Genomic DNA, 15,618 nt, shown 5'->3' with positions numbered 1-15,618 from the left:
GCTGACCTCCTGTTAGAAGGCAAGAGGCTGAGATTAGGAATCATGATGTTGAAAAGACAAAAAGCATGTTCTTAGGTAGCTAGCCCAAAATAAAAAGTCCCAAACTTTCTTCTCCCATTCGAAGGAATCACAGTGTATACAATAAAAATCAAACAATTCCGAAAACATTAGGGTCTTGATGGACTTGGTCTATGTCCTCATGCAAGGAGGGGAGGGGGAAATGAGAGTTTAAAAAAAATCTCCTTGCACCTCCTATAACCTCTTTGAAAAAAGGGGCATGGGGTAGACAAATGGCCATGCCTTGGCTCCACCTTGACAGCTTATTGGCAATAGAGCTGATCCTCCCTGGGAGACAGTGGCCAGTTGCTGTTGTGGAACAGCAGGTCACTGCAGGAAACAAGGGACGTGTTGTGACACGGGGGGGGGGGGGGGGAGGGGTGTCACACTGCTTTCTTGAGCTACTTTGAGGGGTGGGGGCAGTTGGCATATGGCCCTTAGCATGATGTAGCCATAAGGGCACAGTGCAATGTTGGGTGACCTGGATTCTAAACACTGCATTTAAATAGCAAGAAGAATCGTTAGCCTTTGGGGGAGTTAAAGGACTTAAACATAATATAAAAAGAACTCTGACTGAACTGGAAGCTGCCATCTCCACAGCCTGTTGGTGCCGAATATGGCTCATGGTTAAGTTAGCCTAGACAGAAGAAGAAACTTGCATTACAGCTGCTTTCATGCTCCTGTACCAGATAGGACAGAGCTTTTTAAGAGAGATGCACTTCTGGTGTGTTTACAATACAACCCTGTAACACTAACAGGTATGACTAAGATTAGCTGAAACAAGGTATTTTATACACAGCACCCCCTAGTGGCTGAACAGTGGCTCAATACAGGTTAGCATTCAATTCCCCATCTCTTTAATTTCTACATTCCTACTATTTATAAAATTTACACTATCACACTCTCTGAAATTCAGTATCAGTTTGAGCTGAAGGTGTCTGAATCATACCATTTTTCTAGTTACATGTCCAGAAAGCATAACAACTTAATCATTTGGCTGTCCATTAGTTGCAATGACTTGCTGTGGTCTGTTTGGAATCCTTAAGTGTCCTTGTTCTGAATCTGCCATCTGAAGACTTTGCTCCATTGATTGTTCTCTGAGGAACAAACTGTAGAGGTCAATGGTTTGTTGGCCTGTCCACTATTCAGATCTGCCAACTGGGGACAGGGAAGAAAAGGTAGTAACTGCCCTGGAGCCTGGCAAGTCAAAGCGGCCTGGGGCTCCAGATGCTGCTTCCACTCCTACAACAGAAGCCAGAACTCCTCCCACCGTGGGCAGTGTGCTCCAGATGACAGATGTGTGTGGTCCAGTAGGCACTGAAGGCCGGCTGCCTGACGCCCGTCTCTTCTGTCCAAAGTCCTGTCCCTTCTGGGGAAGTGGAAGTATCCCCCCTCCCCCTTGCTCTGGCCTCGCCAGCCACTGTTAGTCTTGATCACATATGATCTGGGTGCCAAATTCTCTCTCTTTACTATAGAGTTGTCCATCCTTCTTCATTCAATTTGACACAAACAGTAACCAGGTTCTGTTCTGCGGGTCAGCTGCTGTACTCCCCCCCCCCCCCCCCCCCCAAAAAAAAAAAAAGTATTCATAAGTTCCTTTTGCTGTTTAAACAGAATTGACTACTTTTCCTGTCTGGCTACTTTGGAGACAGAACTACTACATAAGAATGGCCATACTGGGTCAGACCAAATGTCCATCTAGCCCATTATCATGTCTGACAGTGGCCAATGCCAGATGCCCCAGAGGGCTACTATTTCACCTTTGCAAAAAGACCTGAGTGCTCATCTCACAGACAATATCCAGTAGCTTCTTTTGGTGTTATCTGGAGCTCAGAAGAGATTCCTGCTGTAGGATTTTCTTGGCTGTCTGCACAGCCCTCAGCCTCTGCATTTATTTGTAGATTGTGTCAGCTGCTTATGGCATGATCAAAATAGTATTTCCTTCAGAATGACAAATTCTGCTGAAGTGAATTGTGGTCCATCGTCTGTCGCTAGTTCTTCTGGAATATCAAAATTAGCACAAGTGCACTTCAATTTCTTGATAACATTGTGACAAGTTGTGTCTTTCAAGTACATTATTTCCATATACCTGGAAAAATAATCCCCTATGAACATCTTCTGAATTCGCATAAATCTGCAGCTAGTCTGCAAGAGGCGATAAAGGTTCTTGGTGTTGGACTATTAGTTTTGCAATGTTCACATGCAGATACCTCATTCTTTATGTTGGTATGGTGGCATCAGTAAGATCTGGTTGGCCCATTCATGGTTCTTTCACTTTGGGGTGGAAATCATCCAGAGTTGAGAGCATAGATTTTCCTCCTAACTGATTCGTGTAGTCTTGAGAGCCACACAGATTCATACTTTCCCCATTTTTCTTTATAACTGGTACCACTGGGGCACATAATATGATTAGCATCAAAGCTGAGGCAATCCATTATATTCCCTTTAACTCAGTTTTCATTTCATGATGTAACAGGATAGGAATCTTGTGAGGTGCATGCATGCTGTATGGTTCAGAGCTTAATCAAGGTTATTTGTACTGGGATCACAAAATATTCCATTGAGTTCTTCCATGTTTCTCATTAAGCCCATCATGGTTACTATGCTGCAGCTGAGAAGGCTTCTGGTCTGTGGTTCTTTGATTACATATTGTGGTGTTTTAGATGCTGCTTGTAATTATTAGAACTTGGAGCACTGGCTGTTGGGAATCTGGAAGCACAGGAATCAGGAAGGAGGGGGGAGGAGATGAGCCAGGGCTGAGTGAGCTCAGAGGGGAGCAGCAGCAGCTTTGTAAAGAGGTTTCACCTTTGGTAAATAAAGACCTGCTGAAGTTTGTTACTACCTTGCTTGCATGATACAACACATATAAGAAACAAAAGCTTTGCATTCAGAGTGCAAGTTGTTTGTTAAGCTAATTTCAAGTTTAACAAGTCGCTTCTGCTGTTTGACCAGGTCAGACTGCTTTGTTGTATGGTTGTGGCTAGGCTTATTGTAGCTGCTCTGAAGGGTTACCAGATGTTAACAAAGTAACAAGCCTGTCTAATGTTTTCATGTGCTGCATTTTTCCGATCTCTCCACCCCCTCAAAAATATTGGTTTTTAGCCAATGTATGTATAGCTCTTACAAATCATTCAACTTTTCCCACTGGTTCTTGAATTCTGTGGTGAAAACATGCCCTTTCATATATTTCAGAAAAATGTGGCTTAAAGTATGAAACAAATAAAGCCAGAACCTTTTTCTAGTCATTGTGCCAGTCTTCAGTAAAGTAAAAGGTTTTAGAGATACTCAGCCTGCTTCTCCTTAGCATCTATTAAAGAGGACACCTGTAGATCTCCAGTTTCCTTGTGGAGCTTGTTTGCCATGTGAAATCTTGCAAAATATTGATTCTAGTCAGTCCATTGTGAAGGTTTGTCAGTGGAAAGTTGAGGCATTGAAGGGTGGCATGTTGATGAGAGCTGCAAATTCTGTTTCCCTTTAGCACTGGCTTACTTCTGACACCATACCATGTTCCTGTACCAGCTATGGACTCTCTATAGAGTCTGAGCATGATACACACCAGATGTGTTCACTAAGGCTATATCTCCCCAGCAGTATTATTTCAGAATAACGTCATCTATTCCAAAATAACATAGTCCATGTGCACACTACAAGCAGTTATTTCAACAGAATGTCAAAATAATGTTGAGCTGGAGGACTTCTTACTCCAACTCCTGTAACCCTCATTTTACGAGGGATAAGGGAAGTTGGAGGAAGAGTGCTCTACCTCGGACTTCCTGCTGTCTAGGCAGTGCCAAAAGCCGAAATAAGCTATTTCGACATAAGCTACGCAATTGACGTTGCTCAGGTTGCCTAGCTTATTTCAGCTTCAGCCCTGCTATGTAGACATGCCCTAAAAGATTCATAAATGCTCTGGCAGATATGGCTAAAATTAGCTTAAACTAAGGTCTCTCATACACACAGCACCACCCAGTGGTGGAACAGTATAAAGTGGTTTAACATTTCAATACAGGAGATGCAGGGAAAGCAGCCTTCTATGAGGAAGCATCAATAAAATGGCAGCTCAAAGACACCAGCATCATCCAGAGCTGTGGGACATAGCAGGAGGGAAAGGGGTTTCCTAAATACAGTCATGAAAATTCATACTATGGGTAGAAGGTGGGATTTTAAAGTTGCCTAAGGGAGATCACCACCAAAATTTTCATTGGGAATTGGGTGCCTAATGTTCTTGCACACTTTTGAAATCCCATCCCAAGTATATTGCAATGTCTAGTATTGAAGTTGCCCCACTCTTTCCATTATAATCCTTGGGGTTCAGTTGCTTATAACATCATGGTAAAATGTCAGCCTTTTAGGCTCAAGTTTGCCACTGTCGATTTCTGCCTTAGGTTGAATTTTTCTGGAAAGATGGATTCACTCTTTAGCTGAGGTCTCTTGTGCATACTTATTACAAAGAAGTTTTATTTCATGATCAGACTATTTTTCAATTAGTACAATAAGGATTCTGTCTCTATATACAGATATGTGAATGCCAGACAATACACTTAATGACATTTTAAATGCACATTAAACTGTTCTTGCAGAACATGTTACACATTAAGTAAAGAAACAAAGTGATGATGGAAATTTATTGGCATATATAACCATCTGAGTTTGCATCTAGGACAGTCTGTAGTTAATAACTTCAGTCTCTGAAAAGCTGACTTGGCTACATACCCACAAGTCTGCCAAGTTAACTACCCATCCCCTTAACAACACTTAATTAGCAGCCAAGTATTGTGTAATTTTAAGGCCCCGATCATGCTATGCCAGGGTATGCTACACCCAGAGGTCTGTGTGGAACAACATTAACTTCAGTGTGGATATCTTATGTGGCCAAACTCCTGCTCATGTCTTAACTGCAGAGTAAGCTGGCAAGACTGACAGGTCTTAGTCTAGCTTGGGTGTGAACTGCCACACTGGAAAGTCCTCACTGTTGCGTGCATGTGTGTGAGTGAGTGAACAAGATTTTGGGGGCATACCCCACAATTCTGAGTGCTACACTAAACTGAGCTGGCTGTCTTTGGATGAATGGGAGCAGGGAGATGGTGGGAAGACATTAACTAGCAGCAACGATTTATTGATTTTGCCTCCTTCACTGCAAAGTGGGCAAGTTACCAGCTGCATGACAGCTTCGCTCCATTTTACCCCAGAGCCTCAGCTAGCCGGGGTGTAAAACCCCACCACCCAGGGGTGAGGTGGTGATATGTGTGGACTGAAGGGAGGCTGAGGCAACATCAGTGCAAAAGTCTGGATTAAGTTAAGATAAATCTATGAAGCCAACCAGAGGGTCAGGGCCAAGCTTCCTGGTGCTGCAAAGGAGCCATACAGGTATATGAGTATCCCTGTATATCCCTTACAGGACTGGGCCCTTAATTATTAAAATGCTCATCCAAGAAAGCTTTTCCCTAGGTCAGCAAAGATATACTGCATCAGTGTGGATAACATATACAATGGCGGCAAAGGTTAGATACATGTGGAAAAACAGGCTTGATACTGTGCTGTCTGGGACAGAGTAGGAATGTTAAATATCAGTTAATTGAATAGTTGAGTAACCTCATGAAATTTTATCGCTTAGTCGACTAGTCTATAGTCCCCAGGAGCAGGACCAGCAGCCATTGTACTACAGGCAGCAGTGCGGGGTGCCCGGTGGGAGCAGGTCTGTGAGGGGAGCCAGTTTAAAAACCAGCTCCCCTTGCAGACCAGCTGCCTGTCACCCTGTGCTGCTACTTCTGAGAAAGAGGCAGCAGCACAGGGTGGCAACAGTGCCTGTCTGGGGGAGGGGAGGGTCTGAGCTCCTAGACCCAGCACAAGCCAGAACTGAGCTGAGCTGCCTACCCTCCTGGCTCTTAATACACTTGAAATGCAGAGCTGAAACGGGGATAGGTCCCAGATCCAGCCTGAGCCACGACTGAGCCAGGCTGCTGGCCAGCCTGCTTAAAAAAAAGTTTACTGGCAGAGAGAAGGGGAGAGGGAAATGCATGCAATCTATAGCAGTAACTGATACGCTTTGCTTATCGGTTAATCGACTACACTATTACATCCCTAGGACAGAGTATGGTTATTAGCACTGGCCAAAATTTAACACGGAAAGGATTTTTCAATGGAAAATTGGTTTGATAAAAATGCATATTTTTACAAAGTATCTGTTTCCCTCGACATTTTTCCTTCAGAAAATTAGATACTGATAATTTTCAGCTGAAACACAAACATTTTACCATTTTCAGCACGTTTCTACCAACATTTTTCAGCTGCTGAAGTAGCCTGCTTCTTCTTGTGACTTGACCCTCTGGCCTGGATCCTCATACGGCTTCCCTCAGGGGCAGCCAAGAGACCCACACACAGGTCCAACGTTGTTACATCAGGTGCTTGGCCCTGCCTTTAGGCAATGTGATCCTTGCACCCTCTCATCCCAGGGCTTTCACGAGTCTTATACTGGGAGGTTTCTCATCACCTCCCTATCCCATGACTAGTAGGGGTTTCCAGGCCGGCCCTCTGGGTTCCAGCCCACAGATGGCTCTGAACAAACAGATCTTGCCTATTGACGGTGCCATTTCCTGCTGCCTTCCTGAGTTTCCTCCTACCTCAGCCTGGCAGTAGCCTTCTCACAGCCCCTTTTCTCCCCCCCCCCCCCGAAATGATAGCTGCATTCTTCGAGGCTCCACCACCACCTCTGTCTTCCCTGGTCTGTCCTCACCCTTCTTTCCGAGGTACGGCCCACAGGGCTCTCCCCCAGCATCCCCAGCAAATTGCTACCTCAAAAAAAAAAAAAAATGCCCAGAACAAACCAATTTCCCCTCAGGTTTTCTTTCATCCCTTGCAGCGGGGTCGACTCACCGCCGCCTGCTGGTCACACTGGGAATTCGCTGGGCTGGAGCGTGCCGCCTTCCCGCTGCTGTCTCGCCCATCGGCACGCGGCTCCAGCCTCCCCCGTCTCTCTGGCACCCGCATCGCTCGCTGGGCTGCTGTCCCTCTTCAGGGCACAGCCCACCCTTTGGGGCTGCCCCCTTGCGGGGCCACTCAGTGCACCTGTGGCTGCAGCCCTCAGGCCTAGCCCCTCGCCCCAGGGGTGAGCTGCAGTCTGTATAGGCCACACCTCATCACTGGCTCCCCACATGCCCCTCTCGGGCTGGAAGGCTTTACGCAGGCCCCCTCCAGCCTGGTTTTAACCCCTCCCTGGCCAGAGGGGGCTGCTGCCCCACCACATCCCGCTTCCGTTTCTCCTGCTCCCTGCCTCAGTGGCCCCTCCCGTCCCACATCCAGGACCCCCTCTGGCACTGCTCCACCCCCCTGGCCGCGCCGAGTTCCTCTCCCCCGACCTTTCCCCAGGGCTACTTCTGAGGAGAGGCCTCACGCCTCCTGCCCAGAAGCCCTTTGTAACAAGGTCTCTGATTGGCTGCCGGAGAACTCACCTTTTTGCACTTTCCTGGGGTGAGCCCAATGCACCCCTTTACATCTGTCCTTTAAAACCACCACCTAGCTTTGCCCCAGCTGGGCCTCATCCTAAATCGGTCTGGGCCTAACCTCCATGTACATCTGGGTGCTGTAACCGAGCTTGCCACTTTCTTCTAATCCTTTCTGTTCCATTGTGGTATTTGCACCACTTCACAACAAACATTGCGTCCCCTAACAAACTGTGCAGGGAATTGGAAGTACTGTACCACATGGGAGGGAAGGCTATGCCTTGTTACAGTTGTATGTATCAGTGTTACCCACCATTCCTGGCAGGCACAATTATTTGTAGTCACCATTTTTGTTCTCACAAAAGCAGAGGTCATGTTGTGGCTCTCATTTTTGAGAGAAGTTTATCAGAGAGATCTACCCCCATTGACACTCCTCTATGAGACACACAGAGCGTGTTGTAAAAATACATTACTCCTGTATGTTGGCCTGATTGTTGGGATGAGCTTTTCTGTATTTGGTTTAGCATCTGTCCCTAGGAGCTGATCATGCCGGGAGAAAGAGATGGCTTAAGACAGTCAGCTCTCTGCTGAGAAACAGAAATTGCTGATTTCAAAGGAAAGTCTTTTGTGGAGGGCGGGGACAGGCAGACTAGAACCAGCTACAGGGCATCCCTGGGGACACCGGAGAAGCTAGGCCTAAGTGGCTATATGGTACGATGGTAAGGCTTTAGGCAAGAGACACGTGTAAACAGTTTGGTGATCTGGAATGCTTTGTTCCACTTGCAGATAAGATTAACTAGTTCTAATTCAGCACTTTCCATCCCTAGACTCCAAGCACTTCAAAGAGGTCACTATTGCTATCCCCATTTTATGGATGGTGAAACTGAGGCACAGAGAGGGGAAGTGACTTGCCAGGAACATAATCGCAGTCTCCTGGGTCCCAATCCTATGCTCTGTCCTGAAAGCTTGATGTGAGAATGCTCCTCTTGACTGGGATATCACTGGCCATGGGCTCCTAATAGAAAGAATGGGAAAATGGGAAGAAACACAACTCCCTCCAGGTCCAGCTGCATACCTGAGCAGTTGGCAGATACAAGGGACTGCAGCCAGATCCTGATGACTCACATGACTCCTTTACGTGTCTCAGAGTAAGAGGCCCTAGAAGCGAGTTAGGGTACACAGAGACACTACACAGAGGGGCACCTGTAACTGTAACACTACCTCCTCAGGATTTGAAACCAGGCTCCTAATGAGCATGCAGACTGAATTATCCTCTTGCTCCATGCCGTTCCCTCCAGGCAAGGACTGAAGTATGTGGCTGGGGCTCTAAGGAAGAGGATGCACTGTTCTGTAGGAACTGGCTCAGACGGGAACCATTTTAGGTGAGCAATAATATATATTACACAGAGGCTGTGTCTAGACTGGCAAGTTTTTCCACAAAAGCAATTGCTTTTGTGGAAAAAACTTGCCAGCTGTCTACACTGGCCACTTGAATTTCCGCAAGAACACTGACTTCCTACTGTCTGAAATCAGTGCTTCTTGCGGAAATACTATGCTGCTCCTATTCGGGCAAAAGTCCTTTTGCACAAAGCTTTCGCGCAAAAGGGCCAGTGTAGACAGCTCAGATTTGTTTTGCGCAAAAAAGCCCCGATAGCCCCGATTGCCATTTTCACAATCGGGGCTTTTTTGCACAAAACCGCATCTAGATTGGCACGGACGCTTTTCTGTAAAAAGTGCTTTTGCAGAAAAGAGTCAGTGTCAATCTAGACGCTCTTTTCCGCAAATGCTTTTAACGGAAAAGTTTTGCGGAAAATCATACCAGTCTAGACGTAGCCAGAGAGAGAAGAGAAACTCAAGGAAATTCATCAACATATGCATCAATTCTGAGTCAGGTGGATTCTGCCATGTGCATGCTCTACAAGTTTCATAAAGATTCATCATGAGCAAAGTTTCATTCACATCAGTCCTGGCAAAAGCAGATTCTAGGTCTGTCCAAAATTTGTTCAACCAAGTAGTAAAAGGCAATGCAAACTCCTTGTGGGAGGAAGCCTGTTAGAAAGGTTACGGATGAGAAATCAAACCATTCTGCTCCAACAGCAAATGCCAGCTTTTGACTAACCAAAGAGCTATTTGGTCCAGGCAATTAGCAAACGGTTAATGAAAGTAAATATTTGTTGAACAATTTCAAGTAACAAACAAGTTGGTAAGAGTCTTTCCTTTTCTGGACAATTTACTGAATTGCAGCCAAGAACAGGAATACAATTTTTTAATAAATAGTCTCTAATTTGACTAGCTGTAGTTAAATATTTATCCCCCCTCCCAAAGAAGACTTCAGAAATGACAAGATCTGGAAAATAACACTCTCCACAGACTTTGTTTTTGTGAGGGAGAAGTGTAATAGTTCTGTAGCAGTGGCACATCATCTTGGAAAACTGTTTCGAGCTCCATTTCCAGATGTTCTGTTACAGTGGTATTAGAGATACTGTTCTCAATTCAGTTTGGAACTCTAAACATGCACAAGTCTTGTACATTTTGGCTACTGATATAATCATTGACAAAGATGCCAAAGTATCTCCAGTTCTCAAGCACTACTAAACTAGTGAAGGTGGATTTATTCCTTTATCTGTTGATTTACAGTGAGTCAAAGGAAAGAGATTTACAATGAGTCAAAGGAAGAAAACATTTTCCCAGGCACCCAAAAGTCACTGCAAAAGGTTGGCTTACCATTGGCAAACTGTTATAGCTATTTATCTTACAGCGTTTCACCAACGAAAGCAACACATTAGAGCCTGAAGACAGGAGTGAAGAGTGAAGGAAGCGTGACATTTTCTATCAATAATGCTCAGTCTAAAATGATGCCACAAATGATGCCAAAGCTGGGGACAGATTTAAGGTTGCATTTTTCCTGGCAGGTCTCAATAATTTTGCTGCAGAATAATTAAGTGTCAAGAAGTTTTACATTCCTCCAGGGGAAAAAAATCCTTAGGAACCCTGTAAAATCCAGCTGAGTTGAAACCATGATTATCTAAATAAATTACATAGGGTTTTTTGGAAATTACTTTTCAAACCTGTTCCACTGGTTTTTAGATAGCTTTAAGAGAGGTGCTAAGCCACGCTCTAGAATTGTATCAGAGCTACAAGTGGCTATTAATTTCCACCAGAGATTAAGAATTCTATGAAGTAGTTATCTCCCCCTATTCATTTCCAAGGCTTCTTCCATAGGCTCTGCCCTGGTCTAAACAGGCATAGCCAAAGCAAAAATGCTTTTGCTGTCGGATGAATAATGAAGCTTGGACCTGCTCCTTCAGTCTGTCTGGTTGGTAGCCCTCACTGCCACCGAAGTCATACTGTTTGTGGGAGTCAGTCAGGGAGTGCAGGATTGGGACCTTGTCTTAAGGATAAGAAGGCAAGTACTGAAGGCAGCCAGAGGCCTCCTGCCTACCCACCACTGGAGGAGAATGGTCCCTACAGGCAGTAGCTTTCATAGAATCGGAGAATACTCGGACTGGAAGGGACCTCGAGAGGTCATCGAGTCCAGTCCCCTGCCCTCATGGCAGGGCCAAGTATGGTCTAGACCATCCCTGGCAGACATTTATCTAACCTACTCTTAAATAGCTCCAGAGATGGGGATTCCACAACCTACCCAAAGGCAATGTATGCTTTCAGATGAACTGGAGGATAGTCAGTCTTATTTCCAACTCTTATGGAAAGGTTTGAGAGAGTCTGCTAGAAAACAGTAATGGATTCATAGACTAGCAGCCAGAGATCATCACCCAGTGATTACTCCACCTAACCCAAAAACTTGAATTTGAACTAGATTTATCCTTCTGCTCTTCATTTAAAGTCTGAGTGTTTCCCTTCACAACCCTTGGGAAACTGTTCCACTGGGAACCAGTCCTTGCTGATAAGGCATAAATTATTTCTAATTTCAACTTTTTTGACTTTCTACCATTAAAAGCTACTGCCTTGTTTAAGGTTTTTGGACCTTCATATAGAAGACAGTAGAAAAGTCACATCCCTGTTTTACAATCCCATGGGATGAGTCCAAACACCTGGGAAAGGGTTTCCATTTTCTATTACAACTTTAGAGGATTTTTGAGCAACTTCTATAGAACCCTGTTACATTTCATAAGCTTTCTACGAGGTCCCTCCTTATGAAGTCCTCTTTTCCTTAAGGGTAGTTACTTAATGATGGAATTGAGCCGTCAGCAATATTAACGCAAATGCTCAAAACAGCCCTCCCATCCCTCATCTCCAAACTTATACAGGCTGTCTGCCAGGGATATAGGCTGATACAGGACATCTGTTAGCTATAGGCTCTGTGCCAGGGAAATGCTCTGAAACACAAGAGCATAAATTAGATACAAGTTGGTAACCTAAAAGTTGTGTCTTTTCATGGTTTATATCTTCCTCCATCTCTTTAACCCATTAATTTCCCCTCCTTCCGGCGCTGACTTATCCACACTATAATATTTCTCTTTTCTTGTTCAGCCTCAAACTTCAGTCTTCAGGCCCAATTCAGAGTTTGTTTGCAAAGTGATGTAAGTGGGCCCAATCCTTGGGGGAGGCTAAAGGAGGCTTTATATCACTTTTATCTGGTTCTAGGGCCAGCCAATTGGACGCTTAGACTCCAGCACAATGCAGAGTGGCTTTAGGGCTGCTCTAGTGTGTACCCAGCTGCCAAGAATTCCAGTGGGCTATTCTGGTAGCTAGTGATTGCCAGAAAGCAGTGACATTCCAGACACACTCCTTTGCAAGTGAGAGCCTCCATATGCCCCTGTTCTGGGATTGGTGTGACATAGCGTGGCAGCGCTACACCAGTTGGGGAATTCTCTACACAAGATGGTTAGCTGGATTTCTGACTGTTCTGTGCTGCTGGAAAGGAACAAAACTCATGGAATGGGGCCACGCTCTGGCTCATTGTCCTCCCTTAGGCCTGCGTATACTCACCCATTGCAGTGGAAATGCATGGAAGGGCGTGTGAAGGACTGGGGACGTGTAAAATGAAATAAGATTTATGCTGCCTTGAAGCAGCTGGTTGTGGCCACCATCAGCGAAAAGAGGCTCTTTATGCCACTGACCCCATATACCTAAATCAGAGGCCTGCCAGGTGTCTCGGAGGCAGGGAAGCCTATGCAGTAGACTTGCTCACTGTGTCACCAGTACACCATCTCTCCTGCTGCTGAACCCTGCTGCCTGGACAGTGCTGCAGGTGCTGGGCTCTCGCTGAAGCAAGCGGCCGTCAACTCTTCGGGGCTGTCCTTATGTTACGTAATGCACTGGGAGCAGATGGGCCCTGAGTTCTGTGTAACAAGGGGTGGGTGGGTCTTGAAGAGTCACCAGATGGCATGTGACATTTATGAACAGCTCCACTGAGCCACTTCAGTGGCATAGAGGAGCTCAGATACAAGACCTCTGACACAGAGGCTGTCCCGCTATGCCTCCCACCCACAGTGCCCCCTAGTGGCAAGTGCCAACATTGTGGTACTCTGCCTCAGTTTCCTTTTATGATCTTCAGACCGTTCCCTTTGTAGAGGCAACTGGGCTTTCTGGCTAAGCTTGATAAGTGAATTCCACCTCTTCTGGTGTATCCAAGGCCAGCTATAACTGGTGAGGCCCCAAGCTGGTTTCTCCCAATTGGCCTCTGAAGTCCCACTGCCCAGCAAGCTCTAGGCCAACAGCAAAGTCCTTCCAACTCAAAATGTGATTTAGGTAAATGCTCTTCTTCCACAGAGTACCAGGTCCCAGGATTTCTCCTGGGCGCTCCTCAAGAGCGCTCCAAATAGCAAACAAAATTAAGCCCTAATCAGAGCATCTTCTGCTGCTCTCTGCAGGACACAGCTAATTGTACAGGGCTGCCTGGCCCACAATCTCTTCACCCTTAAGAAGGGAAAGGCAAGCCTCTTACAGAGGCCCACCTCCTTTTATGGGTGTCTCCCTACAAGTTGCCCACCAAACCTGGTGCCCTCCACAGGATCCAGGGCTGACCGATGGCACCCAGGAGGCCCATCATTATCTGGCATACCCCATATTATAAAACTGGGGGGGTATGTGGCTGTTTTCAAGCCCCAAGCAGCAACCTGCTTGATTAATGCTATTCTGCTTTCTCTACATGCACAGCCTTCTTGCTAATAACAGCGGGAGCTCTGTGCACGGAGGGAGCCCAGTATGTCTCGTTAGAGACAGATCTACTCTGTGTGGAAATTTTGTCCCTAAGCTGGCTAGTGTGAAAGCAGTCCTTCTACACCATCATCTTCCTTTCTCATCACATATCATGGCTGGTCCCTGCCCCTCTGTAGACCTTGGAGGATCAACACATGGCACGGATGTGTGCTGTTAAAGAAGAAGCGTGGTAGCAGTCTGCTGACTGGGAATGAAAAGTCATTTGCATGGATTTAATAGGACCGCATGTATGAAAAACCTTCAGAGGTTATCGACTTTATGGGTGGAGATGGCTGGAATATGGAAAACTATTCTATGACAAGCTTCCAAAGGTTGAAATGTCAGGGCTTGAAATGGAGCAAAGGGTTTTGATTTTTAATTGTTGATATTTTCAAAAGCCCTGTCTTATCCTCCCCAAATGCAATTGAATGAATGTTATTTCCCCCCCCCACACACACACACACTTTCTCCATTGCATCCTCCTCCCCGTTTTTCCTTTTACCACTATCACAGGGCGCCCCACTCACCGCTAGTCTGGCACCTCCCCTGGCCGCTCTGGGGATTAGCCCATTTCCAGTCGCACGCCACCACTCTGTCTGCCTCCTCTGCAGCTCCTCGCTCACTCTCAGAACTGCAGCATCCTCTCCATGACTCAGCCCTTTGGCCAGGGTCCTCCCCTTCCAGGGGACAGCAAGTCTTTCCTGCAGCAGCTGTAGGCAGCCTGCTCAGTCACAGCCTCTCCTCCCGTGGCTGGGAGGGCAGCAGGGCCGGTCCTCTCTTCTGGGTTCCAGTCCAGGAGCCTCAGACCAGCAATTCTGGGCTTTATTCTCGCTGCTCCGTCCCTGGACTGCTTCCGAGTGCATTGAATTCCCCTTTCCCTGGAGTAGCAGCTATAAAACCTCTTCGTTCTGCCCAGGAAAAGGCTGCCCTTTCTAAGCAGGAGCACTGTCTGTTACCAGCTTTCTGGCTTAATAGGCCCTTCCTGTTCCTGCCCAGATGAACCTGCTGACAATCAATTCCCTGCTCCCTGGCTCTCCTCAGGTGCAGCCTGTGGAGTCTATAGGCCTACTTGGCCATCTTAACCCTTTCCATTCCCAGGTGGAGTTGACAGCCTCTCTCACACACAGTAACTTTTCCAAGACTGAAGAAATCTCTGAGAAGTTACACAGTGGCAAACTGAATTAAAAAAAAAAACCCAAAAAATCACTGGGTGTCATCTTCTCTCACGCAGAAGAAATTAGTAAAATAAGAACACGAGGAAAAAAGGAGGAAGAGGATGAAAAATAGAAACAAAGCTCAAAATGTCCAAGTCTCAGTTTCAATACCAAAATGTAAAATTTGCCAGAAAGCATTTCAGGAAAGTTGTAAGCCTTTTTAAAAAATGTATTTTTTCATCACAAAAAATTTTTGAATAACAAATTTTGATCAGCTGGACGTAGGAGTTTTGGAAAACAATGACAGAAGTCCTTCAAAGGGAAGTGGATTCTTTGCAACTTGAAGTTTTGAGTCTATAAAAGATTAAGTTGATTAACAAGCTGTATGGCCTAGTGGCTATGTGGATTCTATTTCCCAGATCTACCAATCAACCGCTGTGTAACCTTGGCCAATACATTTCCAGACTGTTTTCCCTCCCAACCTTTCTTCAATACAAAATCCAAATGGCATACATTAAATGGAGTAAAAGCTGGCTGATAAGTCTTAAAATGTATGCAGGTGTGTTTCTAGTGGGTCTTGGGCCTACTTTATTTAGCATTTTCTGAATGACCTGGAAGAAAACCCAAGATCATCACTGACAGAAGTCTGCAGATGACACAAAAATTGGGACACTGATACAGAACGATCTGGAATGATTGGTAACCTGGACTCAAGCATTGTGCAATATGTAAATGCTATGCCCTTTAAAATGGCTAGATAGAAATGTCTACATCTAGGACAAGAGGCGCAGGCTGTATTTACAGGC

At 45.7% G+C, this 15,618-nt stretch overlaps 1 long non-coding RNA gene across 1 annotated transcript in view; it reads right to left on the bottom strand.

Moving 5' to 3' along the window:
• Positions 1-14,842, bottom strand: part of LOC112545670 (uncharacterized) — a 144,834-nt gene extending 129,992 nt beyond the window's left edge. Inside the window, exon 1 of the long non-coding RNA XR_003089204.2 lies at positions 14,186-14,842. This is a non-coding gene — a long non-coding RNA (uncharacterized LOC112545670). The remainder of the gene's footprint in view (positions 1-14,185) is intronic.
• Positions 14,843-15,618: the final 776 nt, after the last annotated feature.

This window comes from Pelodiscus sinensis, chromosome 6 (genome assembly GCF_049634645.1).
Source record: "Pelodiscus sinensis isolate JC-2024 chromosome 6, ASM4963464v1, whole genome shotgun sequence".
NCBI lineage: Eukaryota > Metazoa > Chordata > Testudines > Trionychidae > Pelodiscus > Pelodiscus sinensis.
This window is presented reverse-complemented; position numbering and strand designations above follow the sequence as displayed.